The sequence below is a fragment of the Pogoniulus pusillus genome, chromosome 9, assembly GCF_015220805.1.
Source record: "Pogoniulus pusillus isolate bPogPus1 chromosome 9, bPogPus1.pri, whole genome shotgun sequence".
NCBI classification, from domain to species: domain Eukaryota; kingdom Metazoa; phylum Chordata; class Aves; order Piciformes; family Lybiidae; genus Pogoniulus; species Pogoniulus pusillus.
Window position 1 is genome coordinate 16,199,311 of NC_087272.1, and position 21,136 is coordinate 16,220,446.

General features: G+C 42.5%; 1 long non-coding RNA gene across 7 annotated transcripts in view; it reads left to right on the top strand.

Annotated features, from left to right (window-relative positions):
* Window positions 1–21,136, top strand: part of LOC135178113 (uncharacterized) — a 132,835-nt gene extending 111,699 nt beyond the window's left edge. For all 7 annotated transcript variants that reach the window (XR_010303359.1, XR_010303353.1, XR_010303356.1 and 4 more), the window contains 3 exons: window positions 15,868–16,004; window positions 17,529–17,602; window positions 20,723–21,136. This is a non-coding gene — a long non-coding RNA (uncharacterized LOC135178113). The remainder of the gene's footprint in view (window positions 1–15,867; window positions 16,005–17,528; window positions 17,603–20,722) is intronic.

The window sequence follows — 21,136 nt, forward strand, 5'->3', positions numbered from 1 at the left end:
TGATTAAATCCCAGCCTTGCAAGCACTTTTATGCAGGATCGCAGAAAAGAGCTTTAAAATGGTCCTTATGGCATTTTTAATGGAGGCAAGTCCCAGAGCCGGTTTGGGGTAGCTGGTCCAGTGGTTTCTGTTTTCACTTTGGCAGGACTCCATCACTAATCTGCAAGCTGTTGACAGTCTTCTCAGTGATGCTTTTTTTCCGTGTTTGTGTTTTGTGTTTTCTGGCTGAGTTAGCCTGTATCCTGTAAACTTTCTTATTGTGCTCTGTACGCCTTGCAATGACATCTACTGTGGAGGGACAGAGAAAGCTTATTAACCACAGGATCACCTCCTGCTGACTGCAGTTGGAGATGACTTGGGACAACACTTCCAGCAGATGTTTCTGCTTTATAGATCAATGGAAACTTTACAGAGATATTTCCTTCTTGGGTCCAGAAGTGAATGCCAGCAAGTCTGAGAACCAGTAACATTGTGCTGGACACCAAGAATTTTATTTGGTTTGTTACGTTTTTTTACACACACACAAACTAGCTACCAGAAAGTTGTCTTTCACATTGCTTTAAATGGCCTCTTTTAGAGGAAAGAAGCTGCTGTTCACCTGCAGAGAGTGTTCTTGCTGCCAGCCTGCACATGGAGTGTCAGTGAGCCTGGCAGAGATGGGCATGTACAAAACAGAGACAGTTTGCCATCATTGTAGAATGGTATTTTCTGGATTCGAGTCTCCATGGACTCTGGGGAACAAATCCATCTTTCAAAGACAAATGTGCTATTATATGCAAACAAAGGGAGGGAAATGCATCTTTCTTTCTGCAAATTATCTCCTTTCTTAAGGAGGGGCTGACTGGGAAAGAAGGCAAGTGGAGAGGAAGGGAAAGGGAAGGCTTAACATCCACAGGAATGAGCGCACATGCCTCCTTTTGTAGCACAGCACTGTTGTCTGATACAGGTTTGGGTGCAGTTGCTCCTATGCTACAAATTTCCCTCAGAACAGCTGCAAACAGAAAATATTTCAACCGAGAAAGCTTGTCTATGGTTTCTGACCATCCATGTGAAAACAGCAAAATCCTCCAGGGCTCCATTTTCTCTCATGCATTGCTGTTTATGTAAAGGAATACAGTTGTGGCTGAAAGAGCTGCTTCATTTCTATGTGTGCTGCAAGAGTGGTGGCATCTGTGGGAAATAGACTTTTGTACATCCCACTCTCGTACAATAGACATAGGAAGCCTTTTCTTTCTGTACCAATGTCTGTAGGAAAATGCAAATTCAGAGACACATCTTTCAGTGATAGAAACATCAACTATGTTGAAACCTCAACGTATGTTAGTGATGGAGACATCAACTGTTCTGTCAAAGAAGACTTAAGTTAGTTGGAATGTTTTTTTGTAGTAGCAACAAAATAGACTTACAGCCTTCCATAAAGGAGCTGGAGGCTTCCTCTGGCCTCATAATTTAATGTGCCTTTAATGTTCAGAGATCAGCATATTTGGTGGGGTATCTGCATGCTGTCTCTGGGCATCATCTTTTATTAAAGGGCATCTCTCTTTTGAAGGTAATGTAGTCTTCCCTTTAGGGATAGCAGAGAGAAGCAAGGAGATACCAGAAGTATGTTTGTGACTGTGTAATAACAAAGGTTCTATAAATTAGTTGGTATTTCTGTGTTTAGTTAATGAGCCCTTCAGGCCAGGAAGTCTGAGAGAGTGGATTTCTTTTAATGCCTGTCTTCTAAATGCTCACCATTTTCTAGTGCAGTGGTCAGTGCAACCTGGTAATGCCAGAGACTTGTTCCCTACCTTGTCTTTTTTCAGCCAAGCTTCATTGCACAAACATCATTGAGATTAGAAAGGATATGAAAGGCTTGTACATCGCTTGTTAAGCAAAGTAACCATAATCATCCAATCAGCCAATTTCTGGCTACTCTTGTCTTCAGAATGCAATCCTGTGAGCTCCAGGTAGAAGCAAAACCATTTAGTTTTGTGGGGAACTCAGGCTGCTGCAGGTATCCTTTCTGGTAAAAAATGCTGTAGACACAGCCCTCATCTTCCTCCTGCCTAAGGTCTGGATAAGATGGTTTGGATGGTTATTTCACACACCTGCAGAACCTCCTCTAGTTTCCTGTGTGAACACCTGTCACTTCCAGCACACAGCAGCAGCAGCAGCAGCTTTCAGGGTGCCCCTTTGTGTTTCATAGTTCTCTGTGCACCAGCAAGCCTCTGATTCCCCTGAGCTAACTTTGTAATAGTACAGGCAATCTTGATTTCTCATTTCTCCTTTAAAAAAATGCCTTCAGCTGGCAGCCCATATGTCACTCTTGTTGTTTTGTAATTTAAATCTACTAAATATAGATCTGATTACATTCCTCCCTCCTTTGCCAACAGTGCTTTAATACATTGATAGTTTCACTTGTTGGCCTATTATGCTGGAATAAAAGGAACCTACATCTGTGTGCCTGGGACTTCACTGCAATGTGTCTAAGACTCCAGTCCACTGGTGCAGCCTATGGTTGTGTATTCTTATGTGAAGAGTGAGAGTGTCATCTACAGAACAGGTAGAGCACAGAGTAGCCCTTTGTTTAGTGGTGCTTTCCCCTGCCAATCCTCTCTCCAGGAATGAGGATTGTGGAGCTGTATGGGGAGGCACTCAGCTCATGCATACTCTGTATCAGGAGGTGGACACTGCTGGTGCAGAGATTGGAGTGAGTCAGCTCCCAGACCTGGGGCTTGAGGTGTAAAAGTGGGGCAGGTCCTGTGTCCCTATAAAAATCTTTACCAGAAGAGCATCCCACAGATTTCTGGCTGATCTCCTCTCCCTGCCTTCCTGGAGAGGAAAGGGCAGTTTTCTTTGTAATATGAAGATCTCTCTCTCACCTTAGCCTGTGCTTAACACATGCAGAGGAGCTGTTCGCTTCACCAGAGGCTACAATGTCACTCACCTCTGGTCTTCATGCTCTTGCGTTTCAGACTGTTGCTCCAGAAGCTGTTTCTCTGACTGATCTCTCTTTTAAGTTTTTATTTGAAATACAAATACTCCTTTTAATAACAAAAAAATCTCCACTGTTTTACCAGGGCAGGTTTGTCATTCTTCTCTCAGCAGTAGCAATAGGTGGCAAAATGTCCTTTCTAGCTATTACAAGCCTCCAGTAGATGAAAACATGAAACCCTTGACACCCAAACACCAAAGCCAAAACCTTGTTCTGTGTTAAAATGCATTGATATTCTTATTAGCATCCATGAAATGTAAACTCATGCTTTTAGGAGGACCTCATCAGTACCTTTCATGGGAGAGTCCAAGGGCTTCTCATTTTTTTGCTTACTGTCTCAGCATCCCAGGGCTGAAATTCTTCAGTACAGTCCTCTGATTAACTACCTCAGACCTCTTAAGATGCAACAAGCATCTTAGGGTTATCTTAGGTGTCTTCACAGGCACACTTTCAGGCTCTCAAGTCAAATAGCTGCATTAAGCATAAATTTCCTTTTCTGATTCAGTATTTTGGGGGATTCTTGGCCTTTTGAAGCTCTCTGCTGGTATACTGAGAGTGTGATGGTCTTGGTTCTGATATTTCTTGGGCCATTTTGCTGTGTTCCTCTTGTCTCTAGGAGTGTTGTTTCTCTTACATGCAAAATGTATTTTTAATTTTTTAGCTTTAGACCATCACTCTGTGCTTCTTTTCCAGTCTTGTGCAGAGCTTCTACCCCCACTATTTTCCTTCTGCCTAGAACTGTTTGTGTAAACCTTTACATGCTTCACACTGATGTAGTGCACTCATTCAGACTCAAACCCGTGGCACTTCCTTTGTTAAACTGGCATAGTGTGTGTGCTCCACTTGCATAGTGGTACCTGCCAAAACCGTGTATCAAGCACAGTAAAAACATTTGGCATCCACCACCTTCCTGAAGACTAGTCCCCACTAGTCTTATATTCGTTCAGTAATGTACATCAATGAAGATTTTAAGGTTTGTCTGCATTTCTTCACCCAGAGGTGGAGACAAATACTATACATCCATAGCATCTGCTGTTTTCTCTCTGCATCTTTGCTTCTCCTTCCTTGGATTGTTAAGACCTGCATTTTAGCCATTAACACCCTGCTTCCTGTGGTTTTCCTTGTAGTGTTAATGTTACTCTTTCTGGCACTAGTCTAGTCTAGAGCTTATGATGGATCTAACCTCTTTTCCCAAATGCCAGCTGTCTGCTTGGTTTCTGTTATATGCTGCAGCAAAGGTATCCCTGTGTGCAGTTCCTCACAGATTTGGGCTCTGTGCATCTTTCTGACCTGAATGTCTTCAAGTGGGTTCTGGGGCTCTCTGAGATGGCCAGAGCATTGTGAACTTCGGTCTTGGTGAGTGCTCTGGGATCCTTAAGCATCCAACCGGCAGCTTAATAGCAGCTTAGATATGGCAAATGGGCATTTGTCAAAGGGGCAGGGCTGCCAGTCACATCTTAAAATGAAGAGTATGTATTACAGGGCTGAGCACCTATGGGTAGGATTGTGCTTCTAGCTCCATCACTAGCCACTGTTCATCTTTGAATAGCACACTGCCTTTACTGTGGCTCTGCTGCTTTATTCATAAAACAAGTGTGCCAGTCCCAATGTTCTTTGTAAAGCACTCTGAGTTGTGGTACTGCAGAGATAGGTTGACTGAAATGGCTACCTTATTTTTACTGAATCCTAGAGCTTCTCAAAAGCCTGAGCTTAACTGAAGCAGTAGTTAGACAACAGGAGAAATAGCTGGGTCAGAAGCTGCATTTATGTATGATGGCAGAGTCATAGTACTCACTGTGAATACCTCATCTGACAAAGCCATATAGTTTGTGTAATTTTCTTAGAACAACGGACTGTAAATGTTGAAGTCTGTTGAATAATTTGAGAGATGAGTCAATGGGATTTGGTTAAGATACAGCAGTTTTTGCATGATTGAGTTCCTTACTCCCAGACAGTTGAACACGCCAGCTGCCAAGTGAGAGTTTCCCACTCGCTTCAGCTCGAAGTTCACTTCATAAAGTAAGTCTGAAAATTGGCTCGATGAGGTCAACAGAAACCTAGTCCTTCAAGCACCATGATTTATTTGGATGCTACTGCAGACAGAGTCTTGCTGTTGCAGTAAAACTTGTTTTGAAGAATGAGGGCTTGTGCTAAAACTTTGCCTTTTGCTCAAGGTAGCTGAGTGACTCTTGGACTGGTCTTTGTCTGACATAAAAGCTTGTGCTCACGTGAACATTTCTGCTCATAAAGGCCTTGTGTGAAGAACACAACAGCCTTCATAGGGCATTGTTCTGAATTTAACTTAGTGCCCTTGAAAACTTTCAAATCCTGCATTTGTTTTTTCCTGGACTCTCACTGTCTTCTGATTAAATAAATCTTTCTGACATGAATAGGGCTTAGTAGTATCTGTTTGAGTGAAAAGCTTTAATAGCTCCTGAATGTTATTCTTTCATTCATAGTTAGAAAAAAGCTCCTGCATCTCTTAGGGACTATGAAAACCACTCCCCTCTGTCAGCTCCTTCCTTTCACCATTCAATGTCACAAGATAAATCGAAACAGCCCTCTGTTTTCTGTAGGACCTGCTGGAAGTGGCTCAGAGGACTGCAGTCATGCTAGCCAGCTCTCCTGATGGGAAAGTTATGCCACGGGGTAGCAGGATCTAGCTAAGGGCCACTGCAAGGCATGCATTTTGTCTCTTTGGAGAGGCCATGTTTCCAGTGAATGTAACTATGTCTTGACCACCAAAATCCTCTTGATCATGATCGTATCTGTGGTCCCCTCTTACCCAACAGATTGGAGCTGCTCTTTCACCTGCTCGACTGAGCTTGAGACAGGTCCACTTTTCCTTTGTACCTCCTGTTTGCACTGCCCTTTCAGGTAGCAGAAGCAACCTTCCCCAAGGTGGGCAGATTGAACTCCAACGAATTCCCTTGGCTGGGAGAATGAGTCCAAACAGATACTGCAAGAGGAGAAAGGAGCATGGGATAAGCAGGAGACTTAAGCCCTAAGGGAAAGAGTAAAGCAGTCAGATAGCAGAGAAAAAGACTGAAAAAAAAAAAAAAAAGAAAGAAGTTAAACTTTGGAAAAAGAGGCAGGGAAAGAGCTTCTTAACTGCAACTAGCAAAGGTAAAGACTCTGAGTCGATCCTAGGTCTTCCTGGAAGAAGTTCCTTCATGACCTCGGGCTTCAGTTTTTGCTGCTCCAAATTCAAATTTTACTCCTTTTTTTTTTTTTGTAATCTGCAGGGTAAGTGACAGGACATGCTGTAGTATCTGGTATTTGGAATTAGAGAGCACAAAATCCGCAGGAAATCGCAGGGTGTTTGCACTTCTAATGTGCTGCCACCTCACTTACTTCTAGCCTCAAAGTGACAGTGCTAATGTTCAGCCTGGGCCTGAAATACAGCTCCTTAACTCAGCACTGAAATTACTGCCTTTAAGTGAATGTTGAGACCATGCACCCAGACAAAAGGAATGCATTTGCTTGGTCAGTAAACATCTTTTTATGGGCATTAAAATAATTTGATTTCCACTTTCTCCTCACCAGGCAGGTTGTACTTAGTCAAGTACTGTGTCTGTCACGGGCTGCATTCACTTTATTCCTTGCTGTGCCACATGCTCTGTGTCATTGTGCTTTACCAACGTTGTAACACCCTCAGCAACCTGAAAGGTTAGAGCTGACTTTGCATTTTTGGCCTTGATGTCTGGCACTCAAGTTAATTGGGATAATTCAGAGTTCACACCCATCTCTCTGAGGGGTTGGTTTAGAAATACATGTAATATGAGTTTTAAAATAATTTCTTGTGATTGGAAGTATTTGGAAATGTTCCTCTCCACTGGTTTTAAAAGGTGTCATTTTTTTGGTGAATGCTGAGACGTTGATTAATGAAATTCCAAAAGCATTAACTCAATTGAGTGGACTCCAACTTTTCCCTTTTTTATTATTATGATTTGTGAAAATAAATGCAATAAAAAAAACCCCAGCAGTTCTGTTAAACTGTATCCTCAGCAGTCTCCCTCCTGATAGCCCTACCAGATGTTTTACAATGCTTGACACGGGGTCATTTGCTCTTTTCTCCAGGGAAAGCAAAGCAAAGCCTTGGCTTGGCACTATGAGCCTTCAGCTTGTGACCCTGTATCTCAGGCACTTCATGCCCTGTACCTTGAGGAGAAGCTGGACGATTTAGTCTGTCCACTCCTAAGACACCTGACGGGGGAGCAGAATTTTGGCTGGCTACCTCCAGTTGCCCTCCTCCAGCGTATAGGAGGTAATACTCAGGCCCATATTCTCCCATTACATGCCCTGTGGTGGCCCTGAGGGCTGTCTGGGAGGATGGCAGATGCAGCCTCTGGCTCTACCAATCCAGGATCATCTCCTGTGCAAGAATGTTCACAGCCACTCAGTGTTGGGAGATGCACTGAGGGAGAGACTTGAAGGCCTTTGCTTTTGCTCTTCCCGGGTCTGGCATGAATTATGCCCTCTGAATGGAGCTGGAGAGACTGCAAGCCCTTGTATTTGGGAGGGAGGAGTGGGGTGAGAACTGTGGAGGTGGAGACTGTTTCTGCTTCCAGCTGCCAGCCAGGGAAGGATTTATTGCCCTGGCTGCTTTTGGGATACAGGCGGCTCAGAATAGCCATCCATCCTACACATCTGAGTGTGCTGCCACAGGAGATTCATTTGTGAGCTGGCCTACCTTCTTCCTGAAGTTTCTTTCTCCTTTATACTGCAAGGGCTAATGTATTGTTCAAATTAAAGCAGGCCTGGAGATGTAAGACAGAGCTGGTTATTGAGTGGAATGGACTGATGAGGAGTGGGTAATATATTTAAAGACTGTGCAAGAGCCACTAGGGATACTGTAGTCTGATTTATTTGATTTAGCATAATTTATAGTACACTAGACTATGTTGTGATTCTTCAGGGTTTTTATCAGGAAATTTGCATCCATTATTTAAGCATCTCTGGGCAGAAACATTCTCTTTCTTTTATTATTTTGGCTTTAAACATATCATATACCATGGAAGAATTTATAAGTGTATAAAGGCTTTTAATAAGGTCAGAATGGGGGGGGAAGAAAGAGAAGTAGTTTGAAAGCTAAGATCAGCAAAGGAGTAGGATTCTTGCTTCACTCCTTCCCAAGAGTATGGGTGGACTTTGTTTAAAAAAAGGTAATACTGTATCTGCATCCATTCTCTTCTTTTTCCCTTTGTCTTTAGGAAAAAGGCAGCCTTCATAAAGCCACTGACATCCAGAGGCCAGTGGCTCAAACCAGCACGGAGCCTCTGCTCCTGTCTACTAGAAAACACAGATTTGGTCTGTTGTGCACCTTTATCCTTTCTGAAGTAGTCCTGGATTTTAGTGCTGGAATTTTGCTTAGTGGAATAGATGATACTCTGTTCTTTTGATGTTCTAAGTGTGACTTTCACATCATAAACTAAAATGTGGTTTTTAAGTTAGTCCTCTAAAGATTTCATACTCTTCAGAGACAGTCACTAAATGGAGATATCTCAGGTGAAGCTGGGGCTGTCATTAGAGCAGAAATGGCTTCAGCACAAGACTGGGTTTCTAAGCATATCATCAAGGAAAATGTGTTTTGCTTTGTTTTGTTTTGTCTTCCTGGGATTTTAAATCTTTTCCATACACAGAGCAGGACAGGGGGATGCTGTCCAGTCTGTGCCCTACTGAGGTGCTTTGTGCTGCACCAAACATCTCAGTAAATGCCATGTCCAAAATATCTTAAACCTTCATAGAAGGATCTCAGTCTTAAATCTGTGACATATCATAGATTCAGCTGCTCTGCTGGACTTTGCTCTGACCTATTTCCAGGTACGTTCCATGTTTCTGAGGTTTACATCCTGTTAAAGCAGAGCAAGCTGCACCCCTTGAGCCCTCGGTCTAAAGATGTTCAATTTGGGAAAGTCTGAATCCCTGGTGATCTGCAAACTGCAACGCTGTTTGAAACCTTTGCTGACAGTCAAGCACACTGAGTGTTTAAAGTTTTAATAAGTTTAGAGTTCATTCTGAAGTCCACCAACCTCTGTGTACATCTGTAATTTATGAGTGCCTCTTGGTTGGTTTAGTAAATTGTACCTAAGAGTGTTTTTGAAACTTTGGCAGCTCCACCTCGAGCTTCATGATTCATCTGTGCTTTTTGCCAGCTCCTTTCATTCTTTTCTTTTTGCTGCTTTCTTTTTTTTTTCATCACCTCTTTTCCCCATTGGAAGATGTTCTTAAATATTTAATTCAGGGCTAGGGTTTGGAATGCAGTTTATCACACCTTTTCTGTGCCAAACCCCTTTACACGCTCTATTAAGAACAACTTTCCGCAGGCTGATGTATTTATTTGTGAAAAGACTTTTAAAGCCGGTGTAGATGGCAGAGGGCAAAGCTCAACGGGCCAAGTCCACTTGCAGAGGAGCCCTGTGCCGGCAGGGCTAGCTCTCCTGCAGCCTCTCCCCCCTGCAATGCCAGCAGCAGGGGCAGGGCAGCTGCCCACCGTTCAGAGGAGAGAAGCGGTGGGCTGGGAGCTGTGGGGAGGAGCAGGTGTGGGTGAGTGTGCTCTATTAGTAGCAGGTCCCCAAGGTAACGCTGGGTGCCTGACTTCTGGCCAGGGACATTTGCTTCAGCTGGGAGAGTCCTGTCGAGAAAATACAGGACAGCTGCCTGGAGGCAACCGGATAATATTGAGGCTTCCAATAAAACCTCTTTGTGCCTTTGCCCTGGACAGGCTGTAGGAGCTGGGCTGGGAGCTGCTGGGCTGGTTTACTGTCAGTGGAAGAGTCAGTCTTCCTCTGGTGTATGAACTTTAAAGCTTCTGGCAGCTCTTGTCAAAATAATCCTGTTTTCTTCAAAACATGTGAGAATTTCTGGGCTCTTGAGAAAGCTGAGTGCCTGACAAACTCAGCACTTGTCTTTCCAGGCAGCTAGAGGTGGCAGGGGCACGACTACGATACTGGCTGCATTGATGGCTGCCTTGTTATTTTGTTTGTCTCATCTTCCAGAGTGCTTTGATTAGATTGGAATTCTAGCCTTAGGTTTTTTTAAGTAAGTTTCTAGTCTTTGTGGCTGTGGAAAGAGTAGCTTGAAAACATGCCGTGTGCTTTGGATGTTCTAAAATCAGAAAGGGAACAAGAGCCCAGCTGGGACTGTGGACATGGGACACTTCTTTCTTTAACTCCAGATTTTATCTCTGCCTTGCACTTGCTTCAGACTTAATATCATCCTTATAGCAGAGGTATCAGGACATGGTGCACTTGCCTGAGGTTGACACAGCAAGGCAGCAAGTCAAGAACGTGCTGAAGGTGTCCTAGCCATGTGCTGCACTGCTGCTGCCATGCTGCCTGTTACGGAAGGGTAATTATTTAATGAGAGAATTACTTGTTCAAAATTAATATTGTTTATTAATTATGATATTCAGAACTCTCACCACCCCCAACCACTGCTTTTTAACAAGAATAGTTTCTTTGCACAGTCATGGAAACATTATACAGAGGAATAACTAGCAAAAATATAAGCAGTAATTGAGCTGCAAGAGAAGGTACTTGTAGTCAGTATCACTTACAGTCAACATACTGTTTGTCCACGAGATGGATTCAAGGTGCTCCTTTCTCCTCATGGCACAAGGCTGTGATGAGTTACAAGAGGCTTTAAGTATTTACTCACAAAATATTATCTCCCTACTTGCAGGGCTAGCTACAGCTTCAGACAGTACCCAGGCACTTTCAGGGAATTCTGTTGCTGTCAGCAGCTGAGGCTTCTGATTCTTCCCAGGCTTCTGGGAGTGCTGGGAAAGGAGGCAGACCTGGTCCTCTGGACGATCTGTGTATCCAGGACTTCCTGTCTTGGCAGGAGACTTTCAGGTGCAGGCAGGATGTCTTGTCATGTGCAGTCTTAGCACGATGTCACACTGGCTATGCAGGCTGATTGCCTGCCTTGAGTTTACCAGCAACAGGCTCTAATTACCTCCATGCAGTCCCCAGGCAATTCAGGATGCACTGAGGCAGTGTGCAATGGCAGCAGGCAAGCAGCAAGCACAAATACAATGGCAGAACACCTTGTGTTACCTGCTCAACTCTTTTTATCTATACAGCCTGAGACTAATGGGCCTTTGGACACAGCATAGCCAATCAGAACGGCAGTTATCCAAGTGTGACCATATTAGGTGAAACCATAGGCTTGCTTTACCCAAATTTGGGAAAACGTAGGCCTTGCACAAGGCAGGCACAAGCTAAGCTGTGTACCTTGTAAACAAGTCTGGGCAGGCCAGAGTCCTTAGACTCAGTGGCTCCAGGTTCTTTGTCCTCTTTCTCATGGTTGCTTTTCCCCAAAACAGAAGGAGGGAGAGCAGAAAAACATGTCTGGGCAAGCCAGGACATGTATGAGCCTATTTCGTCCTGTCAGGTCTACCACACTACTGCCTCATGTGGGCATTACCCAAGGACTGGGCTGGTGCAAGCTTTGGTCACATTGAGGACAGTTTATAACAGAAAACAAAAGAGTTAGAAAAGAAATAGTTTGTGCCTCCCAGCAAGTTAGTTTGCTTTCACTCTGTTTCCATCCCAAACCTCATAATGGTGGATTTTCAGTGTGTCAAGTTTAGATTCCTTCAGCCTTGCTGTCACATGCTTGCAACACTTTTGCTGCTGTTGGCAGGCTGGTGATATTTGCCTTTTTAACTTGAATTTGACAGCATTAGTCTGAGTGCATGTGCCCTCTCTCCCTCTTAGATATCACTCCTTTCTGAAAGGTTGGAGCTTTTGGCATGTTTCATGGCTGGACAGTAAAGCAGTGAACCTGCAACAAGACATTTCCAGTTCTAATGAATTAAAGTCTAGGAACTACTCTGTGAAAAAAAAAAAAGTCATATGCAAGCCACACAGCCATTAATTGTCAACAGCTTGTGCTCTGCTCACACTGGGTTTGTTTTACATTATTCCTGTCATGAAGCAGGAGTGGCCAATGCTCTCGTACTTAGGCTGGGTGATTTAAATTAGGCTTCTGAGCTGATAAAGAGGATTTAAACTGAAGGGAGACAGAAGAAGGGGTGGAAATGATACAAACTAAAGCTTTAAGTCCCATCTTTAAAAAAAAAAAGCAACCAAACCCCACTAACTCAGAAAGAGTTAATCTGAGCAGATTTATATTTATCTGTCTGACATGTAATTAACAGAGAGAACTGGCGTCTACGCTGTCAGTGGAAATATTTTGTTATTATTAATAACTATTTGTTAACTCTGGCACCCATGGTATATGCCAGGCACTGTGCAAAACCCAAAGCAAGCATAGTGTCTCCCCAGAGAGCTTATACTAATCTGTTCTATTGCAAAAATATTTGTTTAAATACTCTCTATAAATCATTCTTCTAGCAGTATTTAGTACAGAGGTTTGCGCTTCCACAGTCATGTTTTCATGGCAAGCAGATTTGCCACAGTGAAAACTCTGTGCAGTTCAGTCCAGCTATGCTTGATGGAATTTCTTCTGGGCAAACCGTTGGAAGTGTCTGCTGCAGAGAGGCCCTCCATACAGAGTTAACCTCAAAATCTGCCTAAGCATCATTAACTCTTATGTCTCTGAGCATGTGCTTTGGGCTAAGCGTGTGCTGAAGTCCTCTCCCAAATGTGGATGAGGTCAGATCCATAGAAATTGTTTTGGTGAAATGCAGTGTAAACTTTAAGAGAGATTAAAGCCTGCAGGGATTTGCTATGGAAATGGCTATCACGTCTGTCACAAGTGGTCATGCTCAGATGCCTCCTCAGGCAGTGTGACCTGAACCTCCCAACCAGGACCATTTTCCCATCCATGGGATACTAACTCTCTATCAACCCCATGTGCCTTCAGTGAAGGTGGACTCTGTTATGCTGTGTGGAGCTGTGCTCTAGTATTGCCCTGCACATAGAAGGAAAGCCTCATAAGACAGCAGATGAAGTCATGATGGGCCAGTAGTGCAGGATAGAGATATTTTTTTTTTCCAAAAGACCTTCATTGAGTCTGCCAAGAACTAAATCTGTAGTTAAATAAAGGCATGTAATGAAATAGAAGAAAAAATGCCAAAAATAAGCATAATGGTGTATGTGTGATAAAAAACAGCATCAGCCAGTCTCTAGGGGAGATTAACTTGAGAAAAAAAGAAAAAAAAAGATAGTATTGGAATAACTCAAAAATAGAATAATGCCTAATTAGGTCATTAGGGGGTATCTCTGTAGCCTGTGTGAATAGCTTGATTCAAACAGATTTGCCTGCATTCAGAATTCTGTCTAATTTAGTCTTACTTAATACCTGAAGCCAGCTCGTGTCTTCTGTTGGACTGCAATCGATAAGTAATGGAGATGGCTGATGGTGCTCTTCTGCTTCTGAGAATCACAAACCAGCAGATCCATGATAGCACATATCTGATGACAAAGACCTTTTGATTCTCCACTGGGTTGCTGCCCCAGAATTACCCCGTGTGTCTGGACCTTTTGTAAGCCTCTGGGGAATCAGAGGCAGAACCTTCATAATGCATAAAAATATCTGAGTTAGCTTGATATAGAAAAGAGCTGCAAAGCATTTTGTGGAAGGGAGCAAAATCTTTGGAGTGCCACAAATTCTAGGCTGGCTTATCACATTTCATGTGGCTTTGCTGTTAATTTCTGAAGAGATACCCTTCACTGTAAGGATTTTTTTCTATTCCCTTAAAATCCCAGAAATTAGATCTTTAGAATAAGTTCATGTGAGCTTTCATTATTCATTATAGGGAGCACAGTAGAAATGCTCCTTAGGAAATCAGCTGTGCTGTGAAGGACATTACAGAGAAGCAAGATAAGCCCAGCCATAGGAGAGAGGCTCTTTTAAGATTTCTGAATGACAATTTTTCTGGCTAATGCTTGTGAAATAAGTCAGGTTGGCACAAGCAGTTCATGGTAGACTTGAGTCAATGCATGAAATCCCTGAGAACAGAAAGATTGCTGCAAGGCTTTGGTTGAGACATGGGCGAGTAAACAACTCTTTTCCCTCAGGCCTGATTGGTTTTATGTCAATATACACAAGACATAATTATTAGGTAAGGTCACTTGGTGAAAATGGGTGTGCAAGGATAACTGCATTTATTTCTTGTAAGTCTCTCTAGAGGCAAGAAGCTCCAACTATTGAATTCCATGGTTACATTATGAGTATCTTTTTTTTAAGAAAGCAAGCTCAATGACAGTCACTTAGTTTTTCTTTTTAGGATACACCACCATAAAAAGGGAATCTTTCAAACATTAGTCGACCACAGCATAGCTTTGTGGAGTATTTTAACTTGTGAAAGGTGAAGAAGAACGTGGTGCATGTCCTCAAAAAATAAAGTGACTTGCCAAACATGCAAGACAATGGTTTATTTTGAAGCAATAAATTACAAGATCTGAGAAATGGAAACTAATAAGAATGAAGTGAATGATAAAGAGGAGTGATGTATTTCATAGGATCAGTCAGGGTTGGAAGGGACCACAAGGATCATCCAGTTCCAACCCCCCTGCCATGTGACGAAAGTAAACCGAACAAAATCAAAAAGACCAAAAACTCAGGATGTGCCTCACATTGTCTCTATCTCAATAACTAAGGATATTAATGGTGATGTATTTAATGTCTTTATTAAAGATCTGGATGAGGAAATTGAGTGTACACTCAGGGAGCTGAGGTCATTAAGTCTGGAGAAAAGGAGGCTGAGAGGAGACTTTATTGCTCTCTACAACTACCTGAAGGAAGGTTAGAGAGTGAGGAGGGGGCCAGCTTCTTATCCTTGGTGGCAAGTGGCAGGACTAGAGGAACCAGTTACAAGCTGCACTAGGGAAGGTTCAGGCTGGGCATGAGGAAATATTTCTTCACTGAAATGGTTCTCAAACATTGGAATGGTCTGCACAGGACAGTGGTGGAGTCACCATTCCTCAGGGTGTTTATGCAGTGTGTGGGCCTGGTGCTTAGTGACACGGTTTAATGACCCTTCAGTGCTGGGTCAAAGGTTGGACTGGATGACCTTGAAGGCCTCTTCCAACCAAATATACTCTGTGACTCTGTGATGAATGAATCAATCTCAGGTTCCAGAAATGGGAACAAGCTATTAGGCAAGCACGCAATATGTTTTCCTACATCTCTCAGGTGCGGATCTTAATGCAAGTGCTTCCAGCACACTCAAATAGACTAGAACTCTTCACAAACCTTGGCTTAACACAAGCAGTAGAGAGAATGTGTAGGGAGAAGAAAGCAGTCTTAAGCCAAGATCCACCCTATATGAGACTATGTAAAGCACAAGAGGCATAGAGAGCGCAATCTACCTCTCTTTTCATAATGTAATCCATTTGCACTACCCCCTAAATATCTAATTTGTATTAATTTCTTACCTCATGCCATAAAAGGACTGTCTCTCTCAAAAACATCCAGTGAAAGCCAATGAATAGGTCTGCAGAGATTCAAATAGCTGACCTTTTCCTCAGCTCTGAGTTGGTTGAATAAGAATCCTGCCTGGCCAGGCTGGACAATGTGAAGTTTATTCCCAAGCTAATGTCTCTGGACTCCTGGCTTAAGCAGACAGCATGCTCTCTCAGGAAGGCTCAAGCTCACAGCTTTTTTAACTGCTTGATGCCTTGTAATTTATGTGAGTGTACTAGACACTCATTTGATGTACCAGAAGTTGTTTTGTTTTCAGAGGACAGTTTAAAGTTTTACCCTTTTGCATTGATCCTTGACCTTCCCTTGCCTATGGCCAAATGTTCTACCTATGCCTCCTCCCTTGGACCTGTTCTGTGCTTGCAGTGCATCAGCCTTTTCCTCCACATGCTGCCCCGTGATAAACCTCCCACTCCTGCAGCTGCAGATACAGTCTGAAACTGGTCAGGATGCTATTGCTTGATTTTTGTTCTTAATTTCCATGTCTTCTCCAGGAAGAAGAAAAAAATACAAAACAATCAAAAGCCCAAAAAAATCCACTGGAGAGCAAAGATGACAGACCTAGAGGCTGCTCAGTGTTACTGGGAAAAGCGTGGGAAGGGAAGAACCCTTTATGCTATCAAAGCAGGAGGTATGGAGACCCTTGCCAGGAAACCCTTCCACCATGTAGGCAGTAACAGGGACTCAGCTTAAGCATCACATTGCATCTGCATCTAACTGCACTTACAAAGTTGCCTACACCCAAAGTGACCTGTCTGTACGCTGAAAAAGATCCCCTGTTACTCCAGATGCAGGAAATATGCTGTCAAAATGTAATGGTCCAGCTTATGGCTTGATTGAACATTTTATGATCTTTGAAAGGCATGGCAGCTGGTGTGAAATTTTGCATCAGATAACAGTGTTCCCAGCTCCAAATACTTCCATGTGACTGGCTTTGGTTAAAGAAGCCACTCTTGCTGAATTTAATTAGACAGGAACACTATTTAAGGTCAGATACTACCCTTTTTTGTTACTAAGGAAGATAGCCTGGAGCATTGCTTCATGCCCAAGAGTCTCACTACCACAGCTTTCTGGCTGAGAAAACAATGTGCTACATCCAGGAAAAATATGAAGACGATATATGTGCCTAGAAACTGTCACACTGGTATCTTTATAAATTGCACTGATACAAAACCAAAGTGCCTTAACTTAATTATGTGTGTTTTCCTTGGTTAGTTTGAGTTCTGGGGGAGGGATCTTAATTCCTTCTTCCTATCAGACTGTCTTGAAAGGCAGAGGCCTCGCTTCATAGGAAGAGTCTTGCTCTTCCCGCATGCCCAATAGCCACAGCTTGGAGGGTGACATTTTGGTTACAGCAACAAATTCTGTGTGAGGAAAGCTAATTAGCGGGGCTGGAAAGACTTCATTCAGCAGTTTTCTTCCTTTGTGAGTCACCTGCAAGCAGGTGGAACTTTTTTCCAGAAGAACTGGTAGCTCACCAAGTGAATTTCCTGGCCGCTCTGAGAGCCGCTTTCTGGGCAGATCCACACCCCAAGCCTCTTGGCACAGGGTCAGTGCATCCTCCTGCCTCAAATTCGTCTGGGCTTGATGCTGCTGTGTGGGCTGGTGTAAGGGAGGGCACACAGAGGTGTCTCATGGCCTGGGGGGCCCTGCTGTGCCCTTGCTGAGGAAGTAGATGAGGCTTTAGTAGAAGAATAATGGTAGCTTCTACCCTTTCTGCAGATCACTTGGAGGAGAAAGACTCTTTGCAGCTGCGTTGCTTAGTATAAGGTGCACCAAATGTAGAAGTGCATTTTGAAGGAAAACAAGTGCTTTCATTTCCAAAAAACAAGCATGCACTTTGTATTGGCCCATGGCAGTCCAGCCTCTTCTAATGTCTGTAAGCAGCTTGTGGTCTATGAAGAGCTGGTGAACAGCTTGCTAAGAGCTTGATGAGCAAACTTGCTTGGCTGTGATCAGCCACAGGGCATATTCCTATGACCATGGGGTAGAAACGCCACCCTCTCCTCAAACAGTCTCCAAAATGATCACCCAGCTTGCAGTTTTAGCAAACACTCTTGCCACAGGCACATCCTTTATATTTGTAAGAGAAAGGAAACAGGAAAGGGACGTGGCTGTTACAGTGCAAAAATAATCTGCCATTCCTTTTCTTTAGAGAAGATGAGGCAGGACTCTGCAAAATTTGAGCTGATGCTGCTGGTGCTCTTGTGGGAGATATCTTCAGTGAAGGTATGTATGAGCTAGAAGCCATAGCAGAATGTGTTTGGTGAAGTTCTGACCCCATTATCATACAGAGCATCCTGGGCAATAGCAGTCACATCTAAAAGCATGCACCAAAACCAGTAGTGTTTGTACAAGGTGTTGGGCAGTGAACTCCCGGACAGAGCTGAATCAAATGGCTGGGGATAACTGGGCAAGAAAACACAGGGCTGGAAAAAATAGTCACTAAATTCCTCTTGCTCCTTTCTCTGGCACATTATTCTCTCTGAAAATGTTGACAACGTTCCTCAGACAGAAATGGAAAAAGTAAGTGAATAGGCCATGGTTATGGTTTGTTTTCTTTGCTCAGCAAGGGAGTATTGTATAACAGAATTTTGTTCAAGTATCAGTTTTATTCTTAAAATAGTTATTATTCTTCATACTATACATGAAACAAGAGCTGTGGTTTGGGTCTAGTGTACTTCTTGATAACGTGGCCTGAGCGAGCTTTTAAGAAAGTAATATATAAAAAGAATTTTTTAAAAATTAAATTAATTCTAAATTAATTTAAACCAAATTAAAATTAAATAAATTGTAAAAGGAGATATGGGGAAAAAAAAACCCCACCAAATTTTTTTCCTATGTATTTAGGCAAAACAGACAAACCAGGGACTATGAGTACTAAACCTTCTCTTCTCTGCTCTTTGATAAATGAACTATAAAGCAGGAAACAAAGACAGGTGTATTTTGAAGGCAGAGAGTGGATATTGATATCAAGTGTGATCTAACACTACTGGATTGCCATGCTACCCGAAGTAAAAGTTACTTCTACTGGGAGATAGAGGGTCTCTCTCTTAAAAATGTGCCTCTGAGCCTATGCAAATATAGGATCAGCAGTGGGAATGTATAATGCAACCACAATCCACGTGTATCAAAATAAGGCCACAGCATTTCAAGACATTTAGAAGCCCTGACAGCAGAGAGCTCTTGTTTGGTTACATGTAAGAGAATGACAAGGATTCTATGTCTAAAGACAAAAGCTAAGTGGCAAGATTTGTTGTGTGTTGGTTTTGTTTCGTGTTATCCTTTGCGTTGGAGCAGCAACATTGTCAAAAAAGCATCTCAGCAGGTGATTTCAGTGCTTCCTGCAGGCTGTAGAAAGATGTAGAAAGACTTCAGAAGAATGCTGGAGGGTGCAAAATGGCTTTGAAAAGCAGTGGCTGTTCATGGGCAGGTTGTGTAGCAGGGGCCATGTGGTTCACTCTGCGCAAGACGGAAGATTTGAGCTGTCCTTCCTCCAAATACGTGACCAGTATACAAATACATGACCAGTATAAAAGACAAGATGTTGGACCTAACTCAGTTTCCATTTATCCTATCTCAGTTGAAACAACTTTTAGAAATTTAGTGTGAGAACAGTTTCCAAAAAATAGCTAACAGTTAAAGGGTTGATGATGGAGATGGCAGCATCCATGGGAAAAGGTCAGGTGGCCACAATACTTCCTCCTCTTCTGTATGCCTCAGAAAACATCTGGGTTTTGCTGAGCTTTGAGTGAAAATGTATTCTCTTGTATTATTAATTGGCAGGGGGGGAGGTCACCTATCCCTATATATTACCAGCAAAATAAACAGTTGCAAGGAGTTCTAATTTTGATCTTGAGGTGAGTATGTGTGAAATACACTGAGTCAGGAGGGTTATGCTAACCATATGTACTGCTGTATGTATGTCACATCCATAGACGGATGACCATGAACAGGAAAACACAATCAATCATGCTGGCACTTTCTTCCCAGCCTTGCTCTCAAGTGCCTATAACAGAAAACCACTGATATGCACACATGTATAAACAAAAGTTGGCATATTTCTATTGCTTTTGTACTTTTTTTCAGATCCTTCTGTAACATGAGGGATAATATTTGCCTCTCATTGTTTTAAGTGGCAGTAATCCACTTGCTAAGTGGAAAAGCTACAATGCAAAAAGTTTTAATTTAACATCCCAACACAGAAAACAGATTATTGCTGAAAAGACAAAGTTCTGATGTCCAAGTCTCATAAAAAGAAGGTGACTTTCCTAATGAATATGTTCTTTGTTTGAGAACGGCAGTGAAGTCCTGAGCTGCTTCTGTCATCATGTGCAACTTGTCTGAAACACCACTTGTTCCAGGGGATGGCAAAGTTTGACATTTCAATTGGATCAGCTCTATTAATCTGAATTTGTACTGTCACATCCTGACTTCCATTCTGCAGTCAAGTCCTAACCCCCCTTCAGCTGCTAGAAATGGACTTGATAGAGTATTTCAAGCCAATAAGAAATCCCTAAATCCACTGATTTGTACCAAAGCTAGAGTTAACATAGCTGACATTTGAAAGCAAATTTAAGGCCAAAATTTCAGAGACCATGAGTTGCAGTTTAACACTGGACTGAGGCACCTAGGCAAGAGGCTTGCTTTTTGACCCTACTCAGTGTCTTTCAACTCCTATGGATTTCTGGGAAAACTGGGGAATGGTCAGTGTCTCTGAAAATCAGACTCATAGTAAAGTACTGACTAAGAGCAAAGGATACTACTTTTAGACTGTTATCAAACCGTGCTATTTAAGCTTTCTACTGAGTTGCTCACCTCACTGCTGTGCAACGTGGTGAATCCTGAAGCAGCAAAGCTGGGGAGGTTCTTGTCAGCTGTTCCTGCTAACTCCCCATTTTAATTTCTTGCATCTTTTGTTGGCCCATGTGCACAGCATTCCTGCATTTCCCTAAATTGATGCCTCAGGAGAGGTGGTTTTTACTGTCAAAAATGGGAGAAGGAAGAGAAAAACGCAAAGACAGAACACAGCATTCAGTTAGGTCTACCTTGAAAAGGATGGATTGAATTTCACCCTGAATAAGGACACTTTGAGGGAATTCTAAATTTTCTAGTATTTGCTGCAGCAAATTAATCCTTAATGACATATTTCAGTAGTTAAGAAACAGATACATAGCACAAATCTTAGGAATCTTGTCAAAGCAGAGGACACTTCTGAAAATAAATTTGCAATGAGCTGTTTTCTAACCATCTTCAGAGCAAGATTCTTAGCAGGGATGATTTTGTCACTCAGTGCAGAAAGAGGAGTGTTGTTTGCACCTTATTTTTTTCCTTTCCTATTTCATTCAGGTGTATTGCTGGGAAGTAAAAGTAGTACATCTATGGATTCCCACCATTTTTCAGTGTGCTGCGAGAACATCTGCTAGTACTCATCAAACTCCTCTGTGGTTGGTTACCCCCATTTAACAGGTTGAAGAAATTAGACAGGTTAAAGGACTTGTCCAAGACCACACGGGGAAGAGGATGACAGTGTAGGTATTAGAATCATAATTTCCTGTCTCTACTTACAATCACTTTGCATCAAGGAGAAGGCATTTTTTTCTTACCTAGCTCTTTGGTTATTTGACGTTTCCTCTCTCTTACTCTTGTTCCATCTCAACTATAATATAATTGGAAAAAAAAAACCCTCCCTTTTAGTATGCATCTTTGAGTTTAATCTGTGATGCCAAACAGATGAAATAAATGTTGTCACAACTCCAGAAA